The 12,110-nt window shown below is 36.8% G+C and overlaps 1 protein-coding gene across 1 annotated transcript in view; it reads left to right on the forward strand.

The window, feature by feature from the left end:
* The window catches only part of PIK3C2G (phosphatidylinositol-4-phosphate 3-kinase catalytic subunit type 2 gamma), a 364,772-nt gene that overhangs the window by 299,979 nt on the left and 52,683 nt on the right, over positions 1-12,110 (forward strand). The gene's annotated exons all lie outside the window — the stretch shown is intronic.

Consider the following 12,110-nt stretch of genomic DNA (forward strand, 5'->3'; position numbering starts at 1 on the left):
AGTGCCCTAGATTTGGGGGGATTAAGAATTATTTATGACTGTGATAGTAAAAAGGATTCAAAGAGAGCATCTGATCTTAATCTGTAACAACAGGTAGGATTTCTTTTTTTTTTTTTTTTTTTAATTTTGTTTATTTGACAGACATCACAAGTAGACAGAGAGGCAGGCAGAGAGAGAGAGAGGGAAGCAGGGCCCCCGCTGAGCAGAGAGCCCCATGTGGGACTCGATTCCAGGACCCCGGGATCATGACCTAAGCCGAAGGCAGCGGCTTAACCCACTGAGCCACCCAGGCGCCCCTAGGATTTCTTTTTTAATGTATTATTTGTTTCAGGGGTACACGTCTGTGATTCATCAGTCTTTTATAATGCCCAGTACTCATTACAACACGTACCTTCCCCTATGTCCATCACCCAGTTACCCCATCCCTTCACACTGCCCCCCTCCCCACCGGCCCACCCCAAGCAAACTTCAGTTTATTTCCTATGATTAAGAGTCTCTTGGGGCACCTGGGTGGCTCAGTGGGTTAAAGCCGCTGCCTTCAGCTCGGGTCATGATCCCAGGGTCCTGGGATAGAGCCCCGCATCCGGCTCTCTGCTCAGCAGGGAGCCTGCTTCCTCCTTTCTCTCTGCCTGCCTCTCTGCCTACTTGTGATCTCTGTCAAATAAATAAATAAAATCTTTAAAAAAAAAAAGTCTCTTACAGTTTGTCTCCCTCTCTGGTTTCGTCTTGTTTCATTTTTTCCTCTCTTCCCCTATGATCCTCTGCAGTACTTCTTAAATTCCTCATGAGTGAGGTCATAGGGTTTTAAAAAGAGTTGGCCTAAGGAAGTATTTCAAATAGAACCAAACAATATAGGAAAGTTTATAAGTGAAAAAAGAAGAAGAAGGGATATCGTTGGATTCTATAACTCCTGTGATAAATTTCGACAAGTTGGAAGTTTAAAACAACACAGGTCTATTTTTTTTTCAGTTCTGAAACTCAGAGTCCTGAAAATGGGCCTTAAAAGACAAAACTCAAGGTGTTGGTAGGTTGGATCTTTCGGGAGATAGGGGGAAGAAATTCATTTCCTTGCTTTTTCAGTTTCTAGAGATTTCCTGCATCCCTTGGCTTGTGCCTTTCCAGCAATTGTACATTCTGACCTCTGCTTCTGTCCTCACCTCTCCTTCTCGGACTCTTAGTCTGACTCTCCTTGTGTTTACATGGGACCCACCTGAATAATCCAGGATAATCTCACCATTTTAAGATTGTTAATTTAATTTTATCTGAGAAGCCCCTTTTGCCACGTAAGGTAGTACATCTTCACAGGTCCTGGGGATTAGAATACAAACATCTTTGGAGGGCCATTATTCTATCACAGAGATCCATGAAAAAGTGCAAGAACACAATTCAGTAGGATGTCAACATTCTTGTGAGGTATCTGTGAAAGGAAGACTAAAACCAGCAAGGAAGTCAGGGCCAGGTTGTCAAGAGCTAGAGGTAAGCCTTGGAGGGTAGCGAGAATCTAAAAACAATAAAAAGAATAACAAATATAAGAAGAATATTCTTCCAAATATATATTGACCTTTTTTCTCAACAACCTATTGTTCCAGATTCTGGAAGGATCTTTACTGAAGTAAAGATTCTTTACTGAACTGGAACTACACTCTTTTCAATTTTTAGCTTTTAAAATTGTATTCATGATACATGTATAACATGTATCCAGAAAAGTCTACAAAAGATTTGGTAGAAGTGATACCACCTTGCCGGTGCCCAGCTGATGTTTCAGCCAGCAGCTAGTATCAACATCACAGTATTTTGAGTGGATGACCCCAGCTCCAATCACCCAATGACTGTTTATTAGAGAGCTCAAGCCAAACCCCAGAACTGGGAGATGACAAAACGATTGTTTAAACCAGCAGCTCAGGGATAGACTGCATCTAAGATATGTGGATTTTCATTGTTATCTAGCATCCTGTTACATGAAGGTATTGCAATTAATAGGTTCCTCTTTACATAGACATTTGGAATGTCTCCAAGTTGGGGTTATTACAAATAATGCTATTATGAACATTTCTTTTACTTGTATGTCTCTTCATGCACCTGGGTTGGTGATTCACCTAGGACAGAATTTCTGGATCTTAGGATATGGTTATCTTAAACATTATAGGCTCCTGCTTGCGGTGATTAAGTGTTCGCATTTTCCACAACCTTGTCTGTACCGGGTATTGCTAGTCTTTCTAATTTTAGCCATTCTGGTGAGTGAGCATTTCATTGCATTTCAGTCTGTATTTTCCTAACTACTAATGCGATGGAACACCTTTTCATGTGTTTGGTCCTTTGGGTATCCTCTTTGGTGAAGTGCCAGTTTATGTCTCTTGCCCTTTTACTATTAAATTATATGACATTATTTTACTGATTTATAGTATTTTTCATACATTGTGGATAGAAGTCCTTTGTTAATTAAATACATTGTAATGATTTTCTTTCACTCTGTCTTTTGTCCCCTTGTTCTTTTTATTATGTCTTCTGATAAACAGAAAGTCTTCATTTTAATATAGCAAAATGTATTGTATTTTCTTATATGATTAGAATATGCCCTACCTTAATGTCATAAAGGGAGTTTCCTATATTATCTTTTTTTTTTAAAGATTTTATTTATTTATTTGACAGACAGAGATCACAAGCAGGCAGAGAAACAGGCAGAGAAAGGGGGAAGCAGGGTCCCTGCTGAGCAGAGAGCCCGATGTGGGCTCGATCCCAGGACCCTGGGATCATGACCTGAGCCGAAGGCAGAGGCTTTAACCCACTGAGCCACCCAGGCGCCCCCCTATATTATCTTCTAGAAGCTTTGTTGCTTTGCCTTTCCCATTTAAACCTGCAATCTGCCTAGAGTAGACTTTAATGCATGGTATAAAATAAAAGTCATCTTATTTTTTTTTCCATGTAGATTTTGAATTGTTCCAATACTATTCAAAGGCTTTCCTTTTCTTGTTATTCTGCTGTGCCACCTTTATAATAATTTAAATATCCATCTATGTGTATGTCTACTCGGCTCTTATGTTCTATGCCACTGATGTCTTTATCTACCCTTGTGCCACCAGTCTTAATTACCGTAGCTTTATCATAAGTCTTGAAATATAGTGGAGTAACTTCTCCTATTTTATACTTATTCTTAAACAGTATTTTGGCCCTTCTAGGACTTTTGCATTTTCATGTAATTTTTTTTTTTTTAAGATTTTATTTATCTAAGAGAAAGAGAATGAGTAAGCAGAGGGGAGGACTGGGGAAAGAGAGAGAGAGAAGCAGACTCTTTGGTGAATAGAGGGTCTGATGCGTGGCTCCATTCCAGAGATCATGGACCAGAGATCATGATCTGAGCCAAAGGCAGATGCTTAACCTACTGAAATTTTACCCCAAAAATTTTAATTTAATTTTAATTTTAATTTTAACACCGCAAAATTTTAATTGTTTTTTTTTGGTCAATTCCATGCAGAAGCCAACTGGGATTTTAGTTGAAAATGCATCTTAATATATTCTAACCCACGATCATGTACCTATTTAAATCTTTAAAAAAATTTTTACTCAATAACAACTTATTGTCATATGCATAAAGATCTTAAAATAATTATTTTACTTGATATCTTATTTTACCTTTTTAAAATCCTGTTTTGTTCTTTTTTGCCAATATATAGATATAACTCATTTTGTATATTGACTGTTTTCTCAACAATCTTACTAACTTCACTTCTAATTCTAATAACTTATTTGTATTTTTTTAATATTCCAATTACATCATATTGTCTGCAAATAACAGGTTTTTTTTTTTTTTCTTTCCAGTATTTACATTTTATATTTCTTTTTCTGGCTAGTTTGATTGTGCAGGGCCTCCAAGTGTTGATGGCAGATATGCTCGTGTTATTTCTGGATTCAGAAAAGAAGTTTCTCATTAAGTACACAGGTTTTGTAGGTACCCTTTATTATTTTAAGAAAGTTTCCTTATGTTATAAAAAAAATTTTTTTGACAGTAAAGAAAATTGAATTTATCTAGTTTTTTTTTTGTTGTTTTTTTTTTTTTTTCTGAATCTATTGGGCTGATCAATGATCACCAGAGAGGAAGGGAAGCAGGCTCCCTGCTGAGCAGAGAGCCCAAGGCCCTCGATCCCAGGACCCTGGGATCATGACCTGAGCCAAAGGCAGAGGCTTTAACCCACTGAGCCACCCAGGTGCCCCTGATTTAACATTTTCTTTAGCATTTGTTTTCAGCTTTGTTAATGACAAGATATTCTATCTTATAATATCCTTACCAGGTTAGAATGAAGAGTATCCTGGCCTCATAATATTAGCTGCAAAGACTTCTTGCTTTTCTTCTTTTCTCTGGAAGAGTTTGTATAAAATTGGTTTTATTTCTTTAATTTGTAAAGCCATGTAGGTCCGGAGATTCAATTTATTTAAGAGTTATAGGACAATTCACATTTTCTATTTCTTGCTGGGTCTAAGTTATAGTTCTCTAGGAATTTGTGCTTATTTATTGGCATAAAATTACTCGGAGCATCTTCTCCCAATCTTTTAATACTTACAGGATCTGAAAAGATGTCTACTCTTCTGTTCCTCATGTATGTCATTTCCTAGTCAGTCTTGCCAGAGGATTATGAATTTTACCAATCTATGCAAAGAATGAAATGTGGGATATTGACTCTATTATATTATTTTTCTATTTCATTTATGTTTGACCTTTATTATTTCCTTTCTTCTGCTTGCTTTGGTTATAATTTGCTGTTCTATTTATTACATTCTCAGATAGTTACTTGTTTATTTTCAACCTATCCTCACTTATACATTTAAAATTCTAAATCCCCTCTCCTAATCAAGATTTAATCCACCCCACAAGTTTTTGCATACAGTATTGTATCTTTGTTATTATTCTCTTAAAATATTTATAAATGTTTACTATGATTTTTCCTGTGACTGTGGATTAACTCTATCTAACCCAGTTGAATTTTTTATGTTATACTAATTATATCTACATCTATATCCCCTAAACTTAATAAGTATTATGCTGTTTTACACAATCAATATCTGTTTAATATTACCCATGTATCTCATTTCCACTGTCATTACTGACTTTATATCTGATGCTGCTTTCCCTCTATCTGAAGAATACTATTTATTATTTTTTAAAATATGAATTTGCTACTAGAAAAAATTTCTAAATTTGTATTTATCTGAAAAGTTTTTGTCTTCATTCTCAAAGGATATATTAGCTGACTATACTATTTGGATAGCAATGATTTTATTTTAAAATCTTTAAAGCTATTGGTTTATTGTCTTTTAGCATCCATTGATTCTGTTTAAAACTCACCTATTTTGTTTCATCTTTGAAACTGTTTTTTCTTTATTCTTTATCTGCTATTAATATTTCTCTTTTTACTGTTGGTTTTCACAGTTTCATTTCTTTTTTTTAAGATTTTATTTATTTATTTGACAGAGAACACAAGTAGGTGGGGGGGGAATGGGAAACAGGCTCCCCACTGAGCAGAGAACCCAAGGCGGGACTCGATCCCAGGACCCTGGGATCATGACCTGAGCCAAAAGCAGAGGCTTTAACCCACTGAGCCACCCAGGTGCCCCACACAGTTTTATTTTAATTGCTCAGATATAAGTTTGTTTATTTATCATGCTTGTTAGCACTTCCTGAATTTGCTCCCTGATGTCTTTCATCAGTTTTGGAAAATTCTGTCATTACTGCTTGAAATACTGTTAATATTTTTTCTGAAGGTATAATCAAATATAAGTTAATCCTTTTCACTGTATTCTCTATGTCTCATGCCTCTACTCTTGTATTTTTTTATCCTTTTGTTCTCCATAACTTATTCTCAGTAGTTTCTTCTGACTTATCTTCTGAGTTATTTATTCTCTACTTATCCATGTTTAGTATACTGTTAAATCCATCCTTTGAGCTCTTAATTTCAGTTATGATATTTTTCAGTCTTAGAATTTCCTTGTTTTCAGTTTCTTGTTCTTTGCTGAAAATTTTAATTTATTTAAAAATAAATTTTAAATATAATAATATATTTAAAATATATTTTTTATTTATTTAAAAAATATATATTTTAAATATATATTTAAAATAATATATTTAAAATAATAAGCATAGTTATTTTTTTAAGATTTCTTACTTTATTTATTTGAGAGAGAGAGCAAGTGAGCAGGGGAAGGGGCAAAGGGAGGGGGGTGAGAATTTCAAGCAGGCTCTCTGCTTAGTGGGGAGCCCAATGCAGGGCTTGATCCCAGGACCTGAGACCATGACCTCAGCTGAAAGCGAAAGTGGAACATTCTACCAGCTGAGCCACCCAGGAGCCCTAACCAAAGGTCTTTTTAAATCTTTCTAAAAACTTTAGTATTGTGGCTCATTGCATGTATATTTCTATTGTCTAGTGTTTCTACTAGTCTTTTGTCATTCAGTCTTGATCCTTTGTAAGCCTAGTTATTTTGCTTTTTATTGTGGCCAGATATTGTACTGCAACATCTTTTGTAGAAATAATTGGAGGCCTATGTTGCTGTTATCTTGTACTAGAGAACTGTAATATCTGAGGACATTAACAGTCTGGGATTGCTGAAATTCAATTGCAGGGATTCGGATTTTTCAAAACCAAACTGTAGCTTTTATGAGGGCTTATTTCTGGCTCATCTCTTTCCTTAGATGTGAATTTGATTCTAAATCCAAAATAAGACAGATTCAGCAAGAGCTTCCTTGGCAGCTCGGGATTCTATTTCCTCTCCTATTATCTCTGCAAAGTAGGTAGGTACTGCTCAACCTTTCAGCCCTTCCACAGTTCAAACCTATATCAATAAACACCCACAATAAAAAAGTAGTGCCAAAACCCTTTCACGTCTCCAAATCCTTGCCCCAGACCCTAGCCTGGTAATTCTTCACTATCTTGTTAGCTCTCTGATGTTTTCAAGCAAAGTTTAAAAAACAAATTGTAATAATCCAATTATCCTCAGCAGGAGGTTTGCACTAAGTGACTTAATCTACCATTATCAAAAATAGGAGTCTAGAATTGCAATCCTTACCCATATTACCCTCAGCTTTCAGAGCTATCTGCCATTCTGCTCTTCACCCCCATCCTATGCTCAAATATGCCTTTTCTCTCATAGGGAACCATTTCAGAGGGTCTATAGGTCTATTGACACTTTCCATCTGAAAAAAATATTTAAGGAGTTCTTGGTGAGGTTTTGGTATACTCACCAGGGATTCTGAGAATAGCCTAGAAAATTGAAGAGAAATATCAGACCCCAATACTGCTCCCCTCATTCACATGAGTCAAAAACAGCATTCGTAAGATCTCCCCACCCTATTCACACATATATATGTATATAAGCTATACACACATACCGATGTTAAAACTCCTTATGAATGTTCAAGGCAGCACTAGGCCTCTTTAACATTAGGTGTTCATATCACTATCTGCATGAGAGGTTTCTGTGAGACAAATGCTAAGTTTTAGAAGCAAGTACCAAAGTAACAGAATCCTCCAGAGTTCTTGAACAGACACAGGGCCCTTTACGGATCATCTAGAACACTATCCCTAAGGGTACAGGGTGCACACCTGTTACGGTTTTTTGCCTTTTCAATCAAAAATGGAAACCATTTATGGAATATTCTTAAGTAATCCACATATCTAGAGTCACTTTGATGTCACTAGTAGGAGCCCATTTCTAATATTAATCATTGTAGCCAACAAGCTACCATATTTATTTTAAAAATCTAATCTCTGACATTCAATATGCTAATTAATAAAATGCCCATTGTTGGAGTTGTGAGTGAATGACAGAAACACTTAAACTGACTGCTGCTAGTATGGGTTTCCCAATTAAAATATTGTGAGCCCCGTCTTTTCTCTTCCCCCACCCAGGTGCCCCCTTGGTGCAGGCTTGTTTCAGACATAAACAGGCCATTTCTGAACTCTGCAGTCTTAATTAAATGCCAGCAGCACTTGGGTTATACCATGTGTATGATACATAATATCATGCTGTACATGTAGATACATAGTTTAAGCTTCAGCAAATTGCAGGCACTGTAATAGGAGGGCTAGACTAGATCCCACACTGGGATTTAAAAGGTCAAAGAGTCCTGTTTCACTTAGTTGTTACTTCAAAAACCTTTCTTCTCCACTTGGAGCTTAGGAAATTCATTAGAGGAGACCAGTCATGGCTTAAATTTTTTAAAATTACATGCTATGTAGCAGAGTAAATCAGTGTATGTCAAGGAAACTTACTGAAATTTAAAAATATAATATGTTAATGAATGTATTAAAAATTCTGTCTCAACTGTAGGTTTGCTGATTTAGGATGTTAGCTTACTGCTGTACCTCCCAATTGAGTAATATTGTGGTTTGATGAGAATCAGACCCTCTTAAAAGAAGAAAATCCCACAATTCAGACCATAAGGGTCCAATGGCTATTAGCAAACAGCCCCAAATTGTCAATAATGACTATGTTTAATTCCACATAGTCAGGAGCAAGAGATGAGATTTTTCAAATCCCTATTACTGGTTTCTAAGACTAGTGGTTCTCAGAGCACAGTTTCTGGACTGTTAGGAACCTCACTGGTGAACTTATAAGAATGCAAATTTTTGGCCCCATCCTAGAAAAACTAAATCAGAAATTTTGGCCATTGGCTATTATTTTAACTTTATTTTAAATAATCTCTATACCCAGCATGGAGCTCAAATTTGTGACCCTGAGATTAAGAGTTACATGTTCTACCAACTGAGTCTGCCAGGGGCCCCAAATCAGACATTTTGGAGATGAGGCCCAGCAGTCTGTGTTTCTAACAAGCTGTCTGGGATGTTCTGATGCACTCTATTGTTTGAGAAAAATTACTCATGCCATAGATTTATTTCCCTTTTTTTCCAGTTTGGATATGGTCAGACATTTGGCCTTCAGTATAGTAAATATTCGTGTTCCCTACTATATTACTGGCTTTTAGCAAATATGGACTCAAGAAGATTGTGCAATGATATGATTTCCAGGCTAGTAGACTCCCAGCTGGAGAGGCTATTTTGTATCAAAGGACAAGTGGCTGAGCACTTATGTAGGCATACTTAACTCAATTCCAAGTGAGTTAGAGAAGACATCCCAGAGAGTAGGACATTCAAGTTGTTTATGAAGGGCAAATAGGCATTAGCAAATAGAAACTGGGAGAAAGTTACACTAGATAGAAGGAACCCTAAACACACATCCATTATGGTTATGTGCTCTTCTCTAGTTTTGAAACTTAAAGAATTCAATGACTCTATTCAATTATTACCCATTTATAGCACAGTTACAAACCCATCAATAGTCAATGAATATTTTAAATGAATAATAACAGAATCATTAGTATATATTAACCATAGAGTTATATTGCTTTTCAAAACCTAAAAGATTGAAAGTTTGCATCTGAAAAGTACTTAGCAGCAATCTCTTATTTATTCTTCTATCCTACAAGTTTGCGTTTTTTAAAGAAATTAGCTCATGCTTCCAAAACAGGTCATTCATTTATGTTTTACACAGAAACTACTAAACTAGTAAGTAATAAATGTTTTAAAATTTATAGAAAAAATAGATGGCAGATGAGGGGTTCCCAGGCAAGGTGAGCCCTCGCATCCCCTCCCTTCCCCACACTTAGTTTTTCCTCTTGATCAAATACATAATAAACAGAATGTTTAGAGGGACACCTGAGTGGCTCAGTTGTTTAAGCATCTGCCTTTGGCTCAGATCTTGATCCCAGGGTCCTGGGTTCAAGTTCCGCATGGGAGTCATTGTTCAGCAGGGAGTTTGCTTCTCCCTCTGCCTCTGCCTGCTGCTCTCCCTGCTTGTGTGTGCTCTCTCTCTGATAAATAAATAAAATCTTGAGAAAAAAAGAGAATGTTTGAGGGCGCCTGGGTGGCTCAGTGGGTTAAGCCGCTGCCTTCGGCTCAGGTCATGATCTCAGGGTCCTGGGATCGAGTCCCACATCAGGCTCTCTGCTCGGCAGGGGGCCTGCCTCCCTCTCTCTCTCTCTGCCTGCCTCTCCATCTACTTGTGATCTCTCTCTCTGTCAAATAAATAAATAAATAAAATCTTAAAAAAAAAAAAAAGAGAATGTTTGAAATCTAAAAAAATAAAGATAATAAATAAATATACAAACAAACAAATCTGTAAAAAATATTGAAAATTTGATGTTACAAAATAAAAATTAATGTAATTTTAGTATTTTTCCTCACCCCAGCATATAATCCCATATGAGCCCCATGACAGGGACCTCTGGCTTGCTAGAGAATAAAGTTGAATCCTACTAGGTGCTAACTTAGAGACAGATTCTATTGGTTACCTAGTACAGAGCCTAGGAATACTGCCTGGCCATGCTTCTAAAGGATGAGCATTAATAGTGCACTGAGTCATAACTGCGGTCTTCAGAAAGACCACTCAGAGCACATTTTTAATATGTTTGTTATGAACAAAGAGAAAGAAATAAACAGTATGTGTTCATCATGGGAATAGAACTATGTAATGAGGAAACTGAAAACAAAGATGTAAAATAATTGTTGAAAACAATATTAGGCGGTAGTAAAACAATACTATAATAAATGGTTATGTGTAGAGGGGCGCCTGGGTGGCTCAGATGGTTAAGCATCTGCCTTCCGCTGGGGTCATGATCTCCAGGTCCTGGAATGGAGCCCCATGTTGGGCTTTCTACTCAGTGGGGAGTCTGCTTCTCCCTCTGCCTCTCCCCCTGCTCGTGCTTTCTGTCTGTCTCCGTATCTCTCTCAAATGAATGTAAATAAATAGATAATAAATAAATGGTTATGTGTAGATACATTGCGAATGCATGAATTTAAACTATTGTCCATTCATACTCAATATAAATTGTATCCTATCTTTTAAATATATTTGGTTTTATGTCTTAATCAGTGAGTAATGGGAAATGAGATATAACTGAAGCTTCTGCCCCATAGGATTTAGGCACCTTAATTTATTACATTGGATTTCAACTGTTTTTTGTATATTTAAGAATATAGAATGTTGAAATCTTTTTAAGTAAACTTTATGCCCACCATGGGACTTGAACTCAAGGGTCACATGCTCTACCGACTGAGCCAGCCACGTGCCCCTTTTTAGAATGTTGACATATTAATCTTCCTTACTTATTCTGCCATTCTCTGAAGTCCATGTCCATTACCTATGCTATAGTCCAAGGGTCTTATGGGTACGGCAGCTGTCTATAAGGGAAATGCTGAGGGGATAGTGGGTGGGATGATATGTATGCTGGAGGCTGCCTCACTGACTATACTAAAGCTGTTTTAAGGGCTATGCCTTTGCAGAATAATTTGCAAAATATCTAGTAACCATGGCAGGTGCCAGCCTTTAGCTTATTTAGGCAGAGACAAGTAAGTGTAAAGTGGAGAGACCTTCTGATTTCTGGCCCTAGCGTGAATAAGGAAAATACTGAGATCTGTTTTCATGTGGCAGCAGGCTTTCATTAGGGAACTCTTGAATGTATCTCTTCACAGGATAAGTTCATATGGAAGTGCTAGCAGAGGACTGTTATGAGAGAAGAAAGCAGAGGAGTCAGACATAGCAAGTAGGAAACACTTGCACAAGTACAGCTTAACACAGCAAGGCTTAGTGAATATTGTTGCCCATCACAATTGTTGCTGCATACACGCAGATGAGTGAAACCACCAGGCACGGAGCTCATAGGATTCATCACATTCACCTTTGCTAATGTGCCAACTAAAGTACTCCTGACACCATAGGAAGAGATATTTTATTTTGTTTTCTGTTGTTTTTAATCTCTGTTGGTCAGTATTTAGAAAGAAGAAAGCTGAAGAAATTTCAGGCACCACACTGTTTTTTTCTTGGAAGAATTAAGGTCTAAGAGTTGAGTGAGGGGAAAAAAACAAACAAACAAACAAACAAACAAACAAAAAAAAAACAGAAAGAAAAAGAAGAGGTATTTATATCATCAAACATGAGACACTATTGTAAAATCATAGATCCTAGAAATGCTCCAAGTGAAAATGTGTCAGCCAGCTTCTAACACTGGACTTCCAAAAAGGGAATCCCATTTGTCTCTTACAAAAGGAAGCTAAAATTATAGGTGT

This window comes from Neovison vison, chromosome 12 (assembly GCF_020171115.1).
Source record: "Neovison vison isolate M4711 chromosome 12, ASM_NN_V1, whole genome shotgun sequence".
In the NCBI taxonomy this organism is placed as follows: domain Eukaryota; kingdom Metazoa; phylum Chordata; class Mammalia; order Carnivora; family Mustelidae; genus Neogale; species Neogale vison.